Here is a 14,601-nt window from a genome sequence, read left to right as displayed (position 1 = left end):
TAAAAGGTATTTACGCCATACCTTATTGTAAATCTTGCAAGTAACAGGTTTACGAGCTGAAGCATGGTATCAATGGTATCAATGGCCGCCACAGAAAAACCACGTCTAGTCAAAACTAGGCATTTAATCTCCAAGCAGTCAGCTTCAGATTTGGATGGAGGAATGGACCCTGAAGTAGAAGGTCCTTCCTCAGAGGTAACCTCCAAGGTGCAAGAGATTTTCACCAGATCCGCAAACCAGATCCTGCGAGGCCATGCTAGAGGTAATAGAATTACAGATGCTCTCTCCTGTTTGATACGAGCAATGACTCATGGAAGGAGAGCAAACGGAGGAAAGAGGTATGCCAGAGAGAAATCCAAGGAACCGCTAGAGCATCTATCAGAGCGGCCTGAGGATCTCTTGACCTTGAACCGTACTTTGGGAGCTTGGCGGTTTGACGAGACGCAATCAGATCCAACTCCGGAACCCCCCACCTGAGGGTTTTTTTTTAGAACACTTCCGGATGGAGAGCCCACTCACCAGGATGAAAAGTCTGCTCAGAAAATCCGCCTCCCAGTTGTCCACCCCTGGAATGTGGATAGCGGATAGGAGACAATCGTGAGCCTTCGCCCACTGCAGAATGCAAGTCACCTCCTTCATAGCCAAGGAACTTCGAGTTCCTCCCTGGTGGTTGATGTAAGCCACTGAGGTGATGTTGTCCAATTGGAATCTGATAAACCGGACTAAAGATAATTGAGGCCAAGCTGTCAAGGCATTGAAGATTGCTCTCAACTCTAAGATGTTTATGGGAAGAGAAGACTCCTCCCGAGTCTACAGGCCCTGAGCTTTTAAGGAGCCCCAGACTGCTCCCCAGCCTGGCATCCGTAGTCACAATCACCCAGGAAGATCTCAGGAAGCAAGTGCCCCGAGACAGATGTTCCTGTGAAATCCACCACAAGAGAGAGTGTCTTGTTAGGGGATCCAGATCTATCCTCTGCGATAGATCTGAATGGTATCCGCTCCATTTACTGAGCATGCAAAGTTGCAGAGGTCTCAGATGGAACTGAGCAAAAGGAATGATATCCATGGAAGAAACTATCAGACCAATCACATCCATGCATTGAGCCATTGATGGACGAATAGCAGACTGGAGAGCAAGACACAAAACAAGAACTTTGGATTTTCTGACATCTGTCAGGAAAATCTTTATGGACAGGGAATCTATGACTGTCCCTAAGAAACACACCCTTAGCTGGAACAAGGAAACTCTTTTCCAGATTCACTTTTCATCAGTGGGAACATAGAAAAGACAACAACATCTTTGTATAAGATTTTGCTAGTTGAAAAGATGACGCCTGAACTAAGATGTCGTCTAGATAAGGCGCCACTGCAATTCCATGCATTTTGACCACTGCAAAAAGAGCCCCCAGAATCTTTGTGCATATTCTGGGAGCCGTGGCAAGACCAAACGGAAGTGCCACAAACTGGAAATGCTTGTCCAGAAAAGCAAACCTTAGAAACTGGCAATGATCCCTGTGAATAGGAACATGTAGATACGCATCCTTCAGGTCTATGGTCGTCATGAACTGACCTTCCTGAACCAATGGAACGAATAGTTTCCATCTTGAAGGACAGAACCCTGAGGAATTTGTTGAGGCACTTTAGGTCTAGGATGGGACTGAAAGTTCCCTCCTTTTTGGGAGCCACAAAGATTTGAATAGAATCCTTGTCCCTGTTCCTCTACAGGAACTGGAACAATTACTCCCAGGGAGGATAGGTCCTCTATGCAGTTTAAGAAGGCCTCCCTCTTTACTTGGTTTGTGGATAGTCTTGACAGGAGAAATCTGCCCCTTGGAGAGCAAGACTTTAATCCTATTCTGTAACACTGGGATACTATGTCAACAGCCCACGGATCTGGGACATTGTGTATCCAAGCTTGCTGAAAAAGAGAAAGCCTGCCCCCCACTTGATCCAAAATTGGATCGGGGGGACCTTCATGCTGATTTAGAATCAGTGGAAGGCTTCTTGTTTTGCTTCCCCTTATTCCAAGGCTGACTAGACCTCCAAGAGGTCTTAGGTTGCTCTGGCTTGGAAGAAGAGGAGGAAGACTTCTGTCCTTTAAAGTTATGAAAGGAACGAAAATTTGAATTCTGGCGACCCTTAGATCTATTCTTCTTGTCCTGAGGTAGGAAAGATCCCTTTCCACCCGTAATTTCAGAAATGATTTCCGCCAGACCAGGACCAAATAAAGTTTTATCTTTATAAGGTAAAGAGAAGAGCTTGACCTTTGAAGTTACATCAGCCGACCAAGATTTTAACCACAGAGCTCTGCGAGCTAGATATCTAAGCTCCCAATCTAATTACCTGCAGGTTAGCATCGCAGATAAAGGTATTGGCCAGTTTAAGAGCTTTGATCCTATCTTGGATCTCATCTATCGTAGTTTCTTCTGATATCAGATCAGACAATGCATCACACCAATAAGATGCTGCTCCCGCAATCGCAGGTTGTCACTATAATCCTTGATGGATGTACATCTTTTTTAAGTAAGCCTCTAGTTTCTTATCCTTAGGATCCTTAAAAGAACAACTATCCTCTATAGGAATAGTAGTTATTTTAGCTAGAGTAGAAATAGCTCGTTCTACTTTAGGCACAGTGCTCCATGAGTCACGAATGGAGTCAGCAACATCTTTTTAAAAACAGGGGAAGGGGAAAAAAGAACCCCTGGCTTATCCCATTCCTGAGCTATACTTTCAGACATATATAAGATGTGTCTATCAGCGCTAGACTAAAACAGCTATCTGTGGCTCCTAAAATCAAAGGGTCCTTAGCTGACCCTAGAGGGGAATGTGTGTTAGAGTAAAACGCTAAGGAGCGCCTGATATATTAGGCAAAGATAACAGAATTTATGTTTACCTGATAAATTACTTTCTCCAACGGTGTGTCCGGTCCACGGCGTCATCCTTACTTGTGGGATATTCTCTTCCCCAACAGGAAATGGCAAAGAGCCCAGCAAAGCTGGTCACATGATCCCTCCTAGGCTCCGCCTACCCCAGTCATTCGACCGACGTTAAGGAGGAATATTTGCATAGGAGAAACCATATGGTACCGTGGTGACTGTAGTTAAAGAAAATAAATTATCAGACCTGATTAAAAAAACCAGGGCGGGCCGTGGACCGGACACACCGTTGGAGAAAGTAATTTATCAGGTAAACATAAATTCTGTTTTCTCCAACATAGGTGTGTCCGGTCCACGGCGTCATCCTTACTTGTGGGAACCAATACCAAAGCTTTAGGACACGGATGAAGGGAGGGAGCAAATCAGGTCACCTAAATGGAAGGCACCACGGCTTGCAAAACCTTTCTCCCAAAAATAGCCTCAGAAGAAGCAAAAGTATCAAACTTGTAAAATTTGGTAAAAGTGTGCAGTGAAGACCAAGTCGCTGCCCTACATATCTGATCAACAGAAGCCTCGTTCTTGAAGGCCCATGTGGAAGCCACAGCCCTAGTGGAATGAGCCGTGATTCTTTCGGGAGGCTGCCGTCCGGCAGTCTCGTAAGCCAATCTGATGATGCTTTTAATCCGAAAAGAGAGAGAGGTAGAAGTTGCTTTTTGACCTCTCCTTTTACCGGAATAAACAACAAACAAGGAAGATGTTTGTCTAAAATCCTTTGTAGCATCTAAATAGAATTTTAGAGCGCGAACAACATCCAAATTGTGCAACAAACGTTCCTTCTTTGAAACTGGTTTCGGACACAGAGAAGGTACGATAATCTCCTGGTTAATGTTTTTGTTAGAAACAACTTTTGGAAGAAAACCAGGTTTAGTACGTAAAACCACCTTATCTGCATGGAACACCAGATAAGGAGGAGAACACTGCAGAGCAGATAATTCTGAAACTCTTCTAGCAGAAGAAATTGCAACTAAAAACAAAACTTTCCAAGATAATAACTTAATATCAACGGAATGTAAGGGTTCAAACGGAACCCCCTGAAGAACTGAAAGAACTAAGTTGAGACTCCAAGGAGGAGTCAAAGGTTTGTAAACAGGCTTAATTCTAACCAGAGCCTGAACAAAGGCTTGAACATCTGGCACAGCTGCCAGCTTTTTGTGAAGTAACACAGACAAGGCAGAAATCTGTCCCTTCAGGGAACTAGCAGATAATCCTTTTTCCAATCCTTCTTGAAGGAAGGATAGATCTTAGGAATCTTAACCTTGTCCCAAGGGAATCCTTTAGATTCACACCATATCGCTCTCAGTTCCAGAATATTTATCGGTAGAAGAGATTCTTCCCGAGACCAAAGACCCTGAGCTTTCAGGGATCCCCAGACCGCGCCCCAGCCCATCAGACTGGCGTCGGTCGTGACGATGACCCACTCCGGTCTGCGGAATGTCATCCCTTGTGACAGGTTGTCCAGGGACAGCCACCAACGGAGTGAGTCTCTGGTCCTCTGATTTACTTGTATCTTCGGAGACAAGTCTGTATAGTCCCCATTCCACTGACTGAGCATGCACAGTTGTAATGGCCTTAGATGAATGCGCGCAAAAGGAACTATGTCCATTGCCGCTACCATCAAACCGATCACTTCCATGCACTGCGCTATGGAAGGAAGAGGAACGGAATGAAGTATCCGACAAGAGTCTAGAAGTTTTGTTTTTCTGGCCTCTGTCAGAAAAATCCTCATTTCTAAGGAGTCTATTATTGTTCCCAAGAAGGGAACCCTTGTTGACGGAGATAGAGAACTCTTTTCCACGTTCACTTTCCATCCGTGAGATCTGAGAAAGGCCAGGACAATGTCCGTGTGAGCCTTTGCTTGAGGAAGGGACGACGCTTGAATCAGAATGTCGTCCAAGTAAGGTACTACAGCAATGCCCCTTGGTCTTAGCACAGCTAGAAGGGACCCTAGTACCTTTGTGAAAATCCTTGGAGCAGTGGCTAATCCGAAAGGAAGCGCCACGAACTGGTAATGCTTGTCCAGGAATGCGAACCTTAGGAACCGATGATGTTCCTTGTGGATAGGAATATGTAGATACGCATCCTTTAAATCCACTGTGGTCATGAATTGACCTTCCTGGATGGAAGGAAGAATAGTTCGAATGGTTTCCATCTTGAACGATGGAACCTTGAGAAACTTGTTTAAGATCTTGAGATCTAAGATTGGTCTGAACGTTCCCTCTTTTTTGGGAACTATGAACAGATTGGAGTAGAACCCCATCCCTTGTTCTCTTAATGGAACAGGATGAATCACTCCCATTTTTAACAGGTCTTCTACACAATGTAAGAATGCCTGTCTTTTTATGTGGTCTGAAGACAACTGAGACCTGTGGAACCTCCCCCTTGGGGGAAGCCCCTTGAATTCCAGAAGATAACCTTGGGAGACTATTTCTAGCGCCCAAGGATCCAGAACATCTCTTGCCCAAGCCTGAGCGAAGAGAGAGAGTCTGCCCCCCACCAGATCCGGTCCCGGATCGGGGGCCAACATTTCATGCCGTCTTGGTAGCAGTGGCAGGTTTCTTGGCCTGCTTTCCCTTGTTCCAGCCTTGCATTGGTCTCCAAGCTGGCTTGGCTTGAGAAGTATTACCCTCTTGCTTAGAGGACGTAGCACTTTGGGCTGGTCCATTTCTACGAAAGGGACGAAAATTAGGTTTATTTTTTGCCTTGAAAGGCCGATCCTGAGGAAGGGCGTGGCCCTTACCCCCAGCGATATCAGAGATAATCTCTTTCAAGTCAGGGCCAAACAGCGTTTTCCCCTTGAAAGGAATGTTAAGTAGCTTGTTCTTGGAAGACGCATCAGCTGACCAAGATTTCAACCAAAGCGCTCTGCGCGCCACAATAGCAAACCCAGAATTCTTAGCCGCTAACCTAGCCAATTGCAAAGTGGCGTCTAGGGTGAAAGAATTAGCCAATTTGAGAGCATTGATTCTGTCCATAATCTCCTCATAAGGAGGAGAATCACTATCGACCGCCTTTATCAGCTCATCGAACCAGAAACATGCGGCTGTAGCTACAGGGACAATGCATGAAATTGGTTGTAGAAGGTAACCCTGCTGAACAAACATCTTTTTAAGTAAACCTTCTAATTTTTTATCCATAGGATCTTTGAAAGCACAACTATCCTCTATGGGTATAGTGGTGCGTTTGTTTAAAGTGGAAACCGCTCCCTCGACCTTGGGGACTGTCTGCCATAAGTCCTTTCTGGGGTCGACCATAGGAAACAATTTTTTAAATATGGGGGGAGGGACGAAAGGAATACCGGGCCTTTCCCATTCTTTATTAACAATGTCCGCCACCCGCTTGGGTATAGGAAAAGCTTCTGGGAGCCCCGGGACCTCTAGGAACTTGTCCATTTTACATAGTTTCTCTGGGATGACCAACTTGTCACAATCATCCAGAGTGGATAATACCTCCTTAAGCAGAATGCGGAGATGTTCCAACTTAAATTTAAACGTAATCACATCAGGTTCAGCTTGTTGAGAAATGTTCCCTGAATCAGTAATTTCTCCCTCAGACAAAACCTCCCTGGCCCCATCAGACTGGGTTAGGGGCCCTTCAGAACCATTATTATCAGCGTCGTCATGCTCTTCAGTATCTAAAACAGAGCAGTCGCGCTTACGCTGATAAGTGTTCATTTTGGCTAAAATGTTTTTGACAGAATTATCCATTACAGCCGTTAATTGTTGCATAGTAAGGAGTATTGGCGCGCTAGATGTACTAGGGGCCTCCTGAGTGGGCAAGACTCGTGTAGACGAAGGAGGGAATGATGCAGTACCATGCTTACTCCCCTCACTTGAGGAATCATCTTGGGCATCATTGTCATTGTCACATAAATCACATTTATTTAAATGAATAGGAATTCTGGCTTCCCCACATTCAGAACACAGTCTATCTGGTAGTTCAGACATGTTAAACAGGCATAAACTTGATAACAAAGTACAAAAAACGTTTTAAAATAAAACCGTTACTGTCACTTTAAATTTTAAACTGAACACACTTTATTACTGCAATTGCGAAAAAACATGAAGGAATTGTTCAAAATTCACCAAATTTTCACCACAGTGTCTAAAAGCCTTAAAAGTATTGCACACCAAATTTGGAAGCTTTAACCCTTAAAATAACGGAACCGGAGCCGTTTTTAACTTTAACCCCTTTGCAGTCCCTGGTATCTGCTTTGCTGAGACCCAACCAAGCCCAAAGGGGAATACGATACCAAATGACGCCTTCAGAAAGTCCTTTCTAAGTATCAGAGCTCCTCTCACATGCGACTGCATGTCATGCCTCTCAAAAACAAGTGCGCAACACCGGCGCGAAAATGAGGCTCTGCCTATGATTTGGGAAAGCCCCTAAAGAATAAGGTGTCTAAAACAGTGCCTGCCGATATTATTATATCAAAATACCCAGAATAAATGATTCCTCAAGGCTAAATATGTGTTAATAATGAATCGATTTAGCCCAGAAAAAGTCTACAGTCTTAATAAGCCCTTGTGAAGCCCTTATTTACGATCTTAATAAACATGGCTTACCGGATCCCATAGGGAAAATGACAGCTTCCAGCATTACATCGTCTTGTTAGAATGTGTCATACCTCAAGCAGCAAGAGACTGCTCACTGTTCCCCCAACTGAAGTTAATTGCTCTCAACAGTCCTGTGTGGAACAGCCATGGATTTTAGTGACGGTTGCTAAAATCATTTTCCTCATACAAACAGAAATCTTCATCTCTTTTCTGTTTCAGAGTAAATAGTACATACCAGCACTATTTCAAAATAACAAACTCTTGATTGAATAATAAAAACTACAGTTAAACACTAAAAAACTCTAAGCCATCTCCGTGGAGATGTTGCCTGTACAACGGCAAAGAGAATGACTAAGGTAGGCGGAGCCTAGGAGGGATCATGTGACCAGCTTTGCTGGGCTCTTTGCCATTTCCTGTTGGGGAAGAGAATATCCCACAAGTAAGGATGACGCCGTGGACCGGACACACCTATGTTGGAGAAAGTATGTTTATTAAACATTGGTTATACAATAATAAATTAATCTTATAATAAAATCGCTAAAATGCACAATTGCTAAAATTCATGGATCCATGATAATAAAATATAAGAAATGCACAAATTAATAACAGTGATATACAGATAAATAACCATAAACCATTGGTAATATTGTTACAAAACCAATAACAGTAACATAAAGAGGATGTATATGAACTTATATGAAGAAACCGATCTTTAGTGGAATGTCAAAAAAAGTTAATCAGATGGATAATTAATCCTTGGGTATATCAAGTGTGATTGAAAAATGATGATAATAATAAGTCCCAAAAAAATGAAGTAAAATATGAGTGATATCCGTGAAGGTGTATAAAAAATGAAAAAATATTAAAATATAAAAAAATTGAAAAGCAAAACAAGTTTAAATATATATATAGAAAAAATTTGAATAATAAGTGATACATAGAATTAAAAAACAGGGAGTATATTATACGCATAATGATGAGGTAACATCGAGATACATTATCCAACAACAGGATATTAATACGAACATTCAGTAAAAATTCTTTCCAAATAAACAGGAAGTTGATATCGAATATACCATATCCGGTTCCGGTTCAAGTGTTAATCATTTTGGCGCCAAATACAAGCGTGTTCATTGGTTATTTTGAGGCATTTAAGGAGCACTTTTACCATACCATAATATAGTCTTGAAAAAGGCCCATATACAGGGCCGAAACGCATTGACATTTTATGGTGAGCTTCTTTTCAGTTGTTTATCCTTTATTTTTAGCTGTATTGCACTATGTTATTGTTTTTCACTTACAGGTAATCAGAAAAATGGATGTTTGAGAAAACCCTTGGATAATTCCGTTTTTTCAACTACATCATATTTGCTTATTTTTATATATTTTTTTGAGGAACCTTTCAGTTTGATACAAACAAGATCTTACTTTTACACCACTTGGATGATATTAGACTTTTGGATTATTCATATACTGTTTTTTTATCACTTTTTGATCATTTTTTGACCACCAGTTACTTATTATTCAAATATATATATATTCAAATATATATATATAAACTTGTATTGCTTTTCAATTTTTTAATATTTTTTTATTTTTTATACACCTTCACGGATATCACTCATATTTTACTTCATTTTTTTGGGACTTATTATTATCATTTTTCAATCACACTTGATATACACAAGGATTAATTATCCATCTGATGAACTTTTTTTGACATTCCACTAAAGATCGGTTTCTTTATATAAGTTCCTATACTTTCAGACATTTTGCCTAGAACAGGAAAAACATCCACAGATGAGGCAGAATCATAAACTCTATAAAGTTTAGTAGATTTTTTAGGGTTGACAGCAACCGAAGGTTCGGAGTCGTCCAAAGTAGCTAGAACCTCCTTCAGAAGCAACCGGAGATGTTCAAGCTTAAATCTGAAATTAACTTCTTCAGATTCTGAAAATTTTTCCCCCATCATGTCAGAGTCCTCATCAGATTTAGGGGGGGCAGAAATATGTTTAGATTTCCTCTTACGCTTACCCGAAGTAGGGAAAGCAGATAATGCTGCAGATACCGCAGAAGTTATCTGTGCAGCAAAATCTCCTGGCAACCCCCCCAGGGGGTTGAGAGGAACCGCAGGGCACTGCATGTGAAACTACCATAGCTTGGGACGTCTGAGGAGAAAGTTTAGGCATATCCTGAACAGCATTGTCCTGAAAGACATATATCAAATTTTAATATTACCAGTACGGTATATAGAGCAGTCACTTTTTGCAGCAAAAAGGAAAAGTTTTCCTCACACCTCTATACCTTTAGCTGAGGAGTCTTACGCACCAGGACCGGAGCTCACTTAAAACTGTAAAGGAGACTCTCTAGATTCAGATCTGCTTTCAGAGATAGTTGTCAAACTTGGAGAGCAGAGAGATTAAAAAGATCCTGTCGATCCGACTAGTAGCTGACACAGATGAAATTGGAATGAAGTCGTGGACTCTCCATGCCATAGGAAAGAAGAAAAGTTTGCATTAGCGAAAACACCGCTAGCGTTAGGCTTTTTGAGCTTGTCGAGTTCCGCTGGCATTACAAGTTGTAAAAAACCTTATTTTGCACTAGCGGTAACCTGAAAAGCACAAAAATCCTAAGCAGAGTTTTCTTGTGCGCGTTCATGTGTTCCCCCATAGAAATCAATGGAGACTAAAAAGTGGGGGAAAAACTAACACAATTACTTGCGAATACGACCTCGCATTTTCTCATTCCCATAGAAGCCGATGGAGAGAAGAAAATGGAAAAAAACACCCTACCATAAGCCCATAGCCTAATAACCACTAATCCGCCATCCCCCCACATCGAAATGTACCTAAATAAACTATTAACCACTAAACTGCCATCCCCCCACAACACAAAGTTCCTAAATACATTTTTAATCCCTAAACCCTCATCCCCCCACAACGCAAAGTTCCTTAATAAACTATTAATCCCTAAACCGAGATAGGATATATATTATTTTTTGGGGTAATTTCTTTTTTTTTTCTGGTATGTTAGGTTTTTTGTGTAATAGTAGTTTTTTTTTAAATTTTCAGTAATGTTATTTTTTTTATTTTACCGTAATGGTAGTTTTTTTTTTTTTTTTTTTAAAGGTAAGATTAGTTTTTTAATTTTATTTTACAGGTAAGTTTTTAATTTAAAGGGACATAAAACCCAAACATTTTCTTTCGTGATTCAGATAGATAATACAATTTTAAACAACTTTCCAATTTACTTCTATTATTTAATTTGTTTCCTTCTCTTGTTATCCTTTGCTAAAAGGTTTATCTAGGCAATCTCAGGAGCAGCAGAGAACCTAGGTTCTAGCTGTTGATTGGTGCATATATGTATCTATTGTTATTGGCTCACCCATGAGTTCAGTTAGAAACCATTAGTGCATTGCTGCTCCTTCAACAAATGATACCAAGAGAATGATATAAATTAGGTAATAGAAGTAAATTAGAAAGTTGTTTAAAATTGTATTCTCTATCTAAATCATGAAAGAAAAAAATTGGGTTTCATGTTCCTTTAAGGTAGTTAGGATTTTTTTTAGTTAATTTTGGGGTATTTTAATTTGGGTTAAGTTAGGGGGTGTTAGGTTAGGGGGTTTAGATGTTAGTTTATAACTTTACGATGTGGGGGGGTGACGGTTTAAAGGTTAATAGTTTATTAAGGTACTGCGATGTGGAGGATGTAGGTATAGGGCTAAATAGTTTTTTTTAGTTACTTTACTATCAGCTACATTACAAGTTTGTGCATTCGTCTTTTAACACTGAAAATATGGTATTTTCAGAGCTAAAACAGCACCAAAGCCATTACAAGTTTTGTTGGTATAGGTGTACCACAAGCCTTTTAGCCTGTAATGCAACGTCCGTACAGCACTCATAAAAACAAAATTTATGCTTACCTGATAAATTCCTTTCTCCTGTAGTGTGGTCAGTCCACGGGTCATCATTACTTCTGGGATATTAACTCCTCCCCAACAGGAAGTGCAAGAGGATTCACCCAGCAGAGCTGCTATATAGCTCCTCCCCTCTATGTCACCTCCAGTCATTCGACCAAGGACCAACGAGAAAGGAGAAGCCAAAGGGTGTAGTGGTGACTGGAGTATAATTCAAATTTTTTTTACCTGCCATAAAAAACAGGGCGGGCCGTGGACTGACCACACTACAGGAGAAAGGAATTTATCAGGTAAGCATAAATTTTGTTTTCTCCTGTTAAGTGTGGTCAGTCCACGGGTCATCATTACTTCTGGGATACCAATACCAAAGCTAAAGTACACGGATGACGGGAGGGACAGGCAGGCTCTTTATACGGAAGGAACCACTGCCTGAAGAACCTTTCTCCCAAAAACAGCCTCCGAAGAAGCAAAAGTGTCAAATTTGTAAAATTTGGAAAAAGTATGAAGAGAAGACCAAGTTGCAGCCTTGCAAATCTGTTCAACAGAAGCCTCATTCTTAAAGGCCCAAGTGGAAGCCACAGCTCTAGTAGAATGTGCTGTAATTCTTTCAGGAGGCTGCTGTCCAGCAGTCTCATAGGCTAACCGTATTATGCTACGAAGCCAAAAAGAGAGAGAGGTAGCCGAAGCTTTTTGACCTCTCCTCTGACCAGAATAAACGACAAATAGGGAAGACGTTTGTCGAAAATCCTTAGTTGCCTGTAGATAAAATTTCAGGGCACGGACTACATCTAGATTGTGTAGCAGACGTTCCTTCTTCGAAGAAGGATTAGGACACAAAGATGGAACCACAATCTCTTGATTGATATTCCTGTTAGTGACCACCTTAGGTAGGAACCCAGGTTTAGTACGCAGAACTACCTTGTCTGAATGAAAAATCAGATAAGGAGAATCACAATGTAAGGCAGATAACTCAGAGACTCTTCGAGCCGAGGAAATTGCCATTAAAAACAGAACTTTCCAAGATAACAGCTTGATATCAATGGAATGAAGGGGTTCAAACGGAACACCCTGTAAAACATTAAGAACTAAGTTCAAACTCCATGGTGGAGCAACAGTTTTAAACACAGGCTTGATCCTAGCTAAAGCCTGACAAAAAGCTTGAACGTCCGGAACTTCTGACAGACGTTTGTGTAAAAGAATGGACAGAGCTGAAATCTGTCCCTTTAAGGAACTAGCGGATAAACCCTTTTCTAAACCTTCTTGTAGAAAAGACAATATCCTCGGAATCCTAACCTTACTCCATGAGTAACTCTTGGATTCGCACCAATATAAGTATTTGCGCCATATCTTATGGTAAATCTTTCTGGTAACAGGCTTCCTAGCCTGTATTAAGGTATCAATAACTGACTCAGAAAAACCACGATTTGATAAAATCAAGCGTTCAATTTCCAAGCAGTCAGCTTCAGAGAAATTAGATTTTGATGTTTGAAGGGACCCTGGATCAGAAGGTCCTGTTTCAGAGGTAGGGACCAAGGTGGACAGGATGACATGTCCACTAGATCTGCATACCAAGTCCTGCGTGGCCATGCAGGCGCTATTAGAATCACTGATGCTCTCTCCTGTTTGATTCTGGCAATCAATCGAGGAAGCATCGGAAAGGGTGGAAACACATAAGCCATCCCGAAGGTCCAAGGTGCTGTCAAAGCATCTATCAGAACCGCTCCCGGATCCCTGGATCTGGACCCGTAACGAGGAAGCTTGGCGTTCTGTCGAGACGCCATGAGATCTATCTCTGGTTTGCCCCAACGTCGAAGTATTTGGGCAAAGACCTCCGGATGAAGTTCCCACTCCCCCGGATGAAAAGTCTGACGACTTAGGAAATCCGCCTACCAGTTGTCCACTCCCGGGATGTGGATTGCTGACAGGTGGCAAGAGTGAGACTCTGCCCAGCGAATTATCTTTGATACTTCCATCATTGCTAGGGAGCTTCTTGTCCCTCCCTGATGGTTGATGTAAGCTACAGTCGTGATGTTGTCCGACTGAAACCTGATGAACCCCCGAGTTGTTAACTGGGGCCAAGCCAGAAGGGCATTGAGAACTGCTCTCAATTCCAGAATGTTTATTGGTAGGAGACTCTCCTCCTGATTCCATTGTCCCTGAGCCTTCAGAGAATTCCAGACAGCGCCCCAACCTAGTAGGCTGGCGTCTGTTGTTACAATTGTCCAGTCCGGCCTGCTGAATGGCATCCCCCTGGACAGATGTGGCCGAGAAAGCCACCATAGAAGAGAATTTCTGGTCTCTTGATCCAGATTCAGAGTAGGGGACAAGTCTGAGTAATCCCCATTCCACTGACTTAGCATGCACAATTGCAGCGGTCTGAGATGTAGGCGTGCAAAGGGTACTATGTCCATTGCCGCTACCATTAAGCCGATCACCTCCATGCATTGAGCTACTGACGGGTGTTGAATGGAATGAAGGGCACGGCATGCATTTTGAAGCTTTGTTAACTTGTCTTCTGTCAGGTAAATCTTCATTTCTAGAGAATCTATAAGAGTCCCCAAGAAGGGAACTCTTGTGAGTGGAAAGAGAGAACTCTTCTTTTCGTTCACCTTCCATCCATGCGACCTTAGAAATGCCAGTACTAACTCTGTATGAGACTTGGCAGTTTGAAAGCTTGAAGCTTGTATCAGAATGTCGTCTAGGTATGGAGCTACCGAAATTCCTCGCGGTCTTAGTACCGCCAGAAGAGCACCCAGAACCTTTGTGAAGATTCTTGGAGCCGTAGCCAATCCGAATGGAAGAGCTACAAACTGGTAATGCCTGTCTAGAAAGGCAAACCTTAGATACCGGTAATGATCTTTGTGAATCGGTATGTGAAGGTAAGCATCCTTTAAATCCACTGTGGTCATGTACTGACCCTTTTGGATCATGGGTAAAATTGTCCGAATAGTTTCCATCTTGAACGATGGAACTCTTAGGAATTTGTTTAGGATCTTTAAATCCAAGATTGGCCTGAAAGTTCCCTCTTTTTTGGGAACCACAAACAGATTTGAGTAAAACCCTTGTCCTTGTTCCGACCGCGGATCCGGATGGATCACTCCCATTAATAAAAGATCTTGTACGCAGCGTAGAAACGCCTCTTTCTTTATTTGGTTTGTTGACAACCTTGACAGATGAAATCTCCGTCTTGGGGGAG

At 41.9% G+C, this 14,601-nt stretch overlaps 1 protein-coding gene across 1 annotated transcript in view; it reads right to left on the bottom strand.

Annotated features, from left to right (window-relative positions):
* Nucleotides 1-14,601, bottom strand: part of ADGB (androglobin) — a 693,780-nt gene that overhangs the window by 65,617 nt on the left and 613,562 nt on the right. The gene's annotated exons all lie outside the window — the stretch shown is intronic.

This window comes from Bombina bombina, chromosome 4, assembly GCF_027579735.1.
Source record: "Bombina bombina isolate aBomBom1 chromosome 4, aBomBom1.pri, whole genome shotgun sequence".
NCBI lineage: Eukaryota > Metazoa > Chordata > Amphibia > Anura > Bombinatoridae > Bombina > Bombina bombina.
Note: the sequence above shows the minus strand (reverse complement) of the source record. Positions and strands in the feature narration are given on the sequence as shown.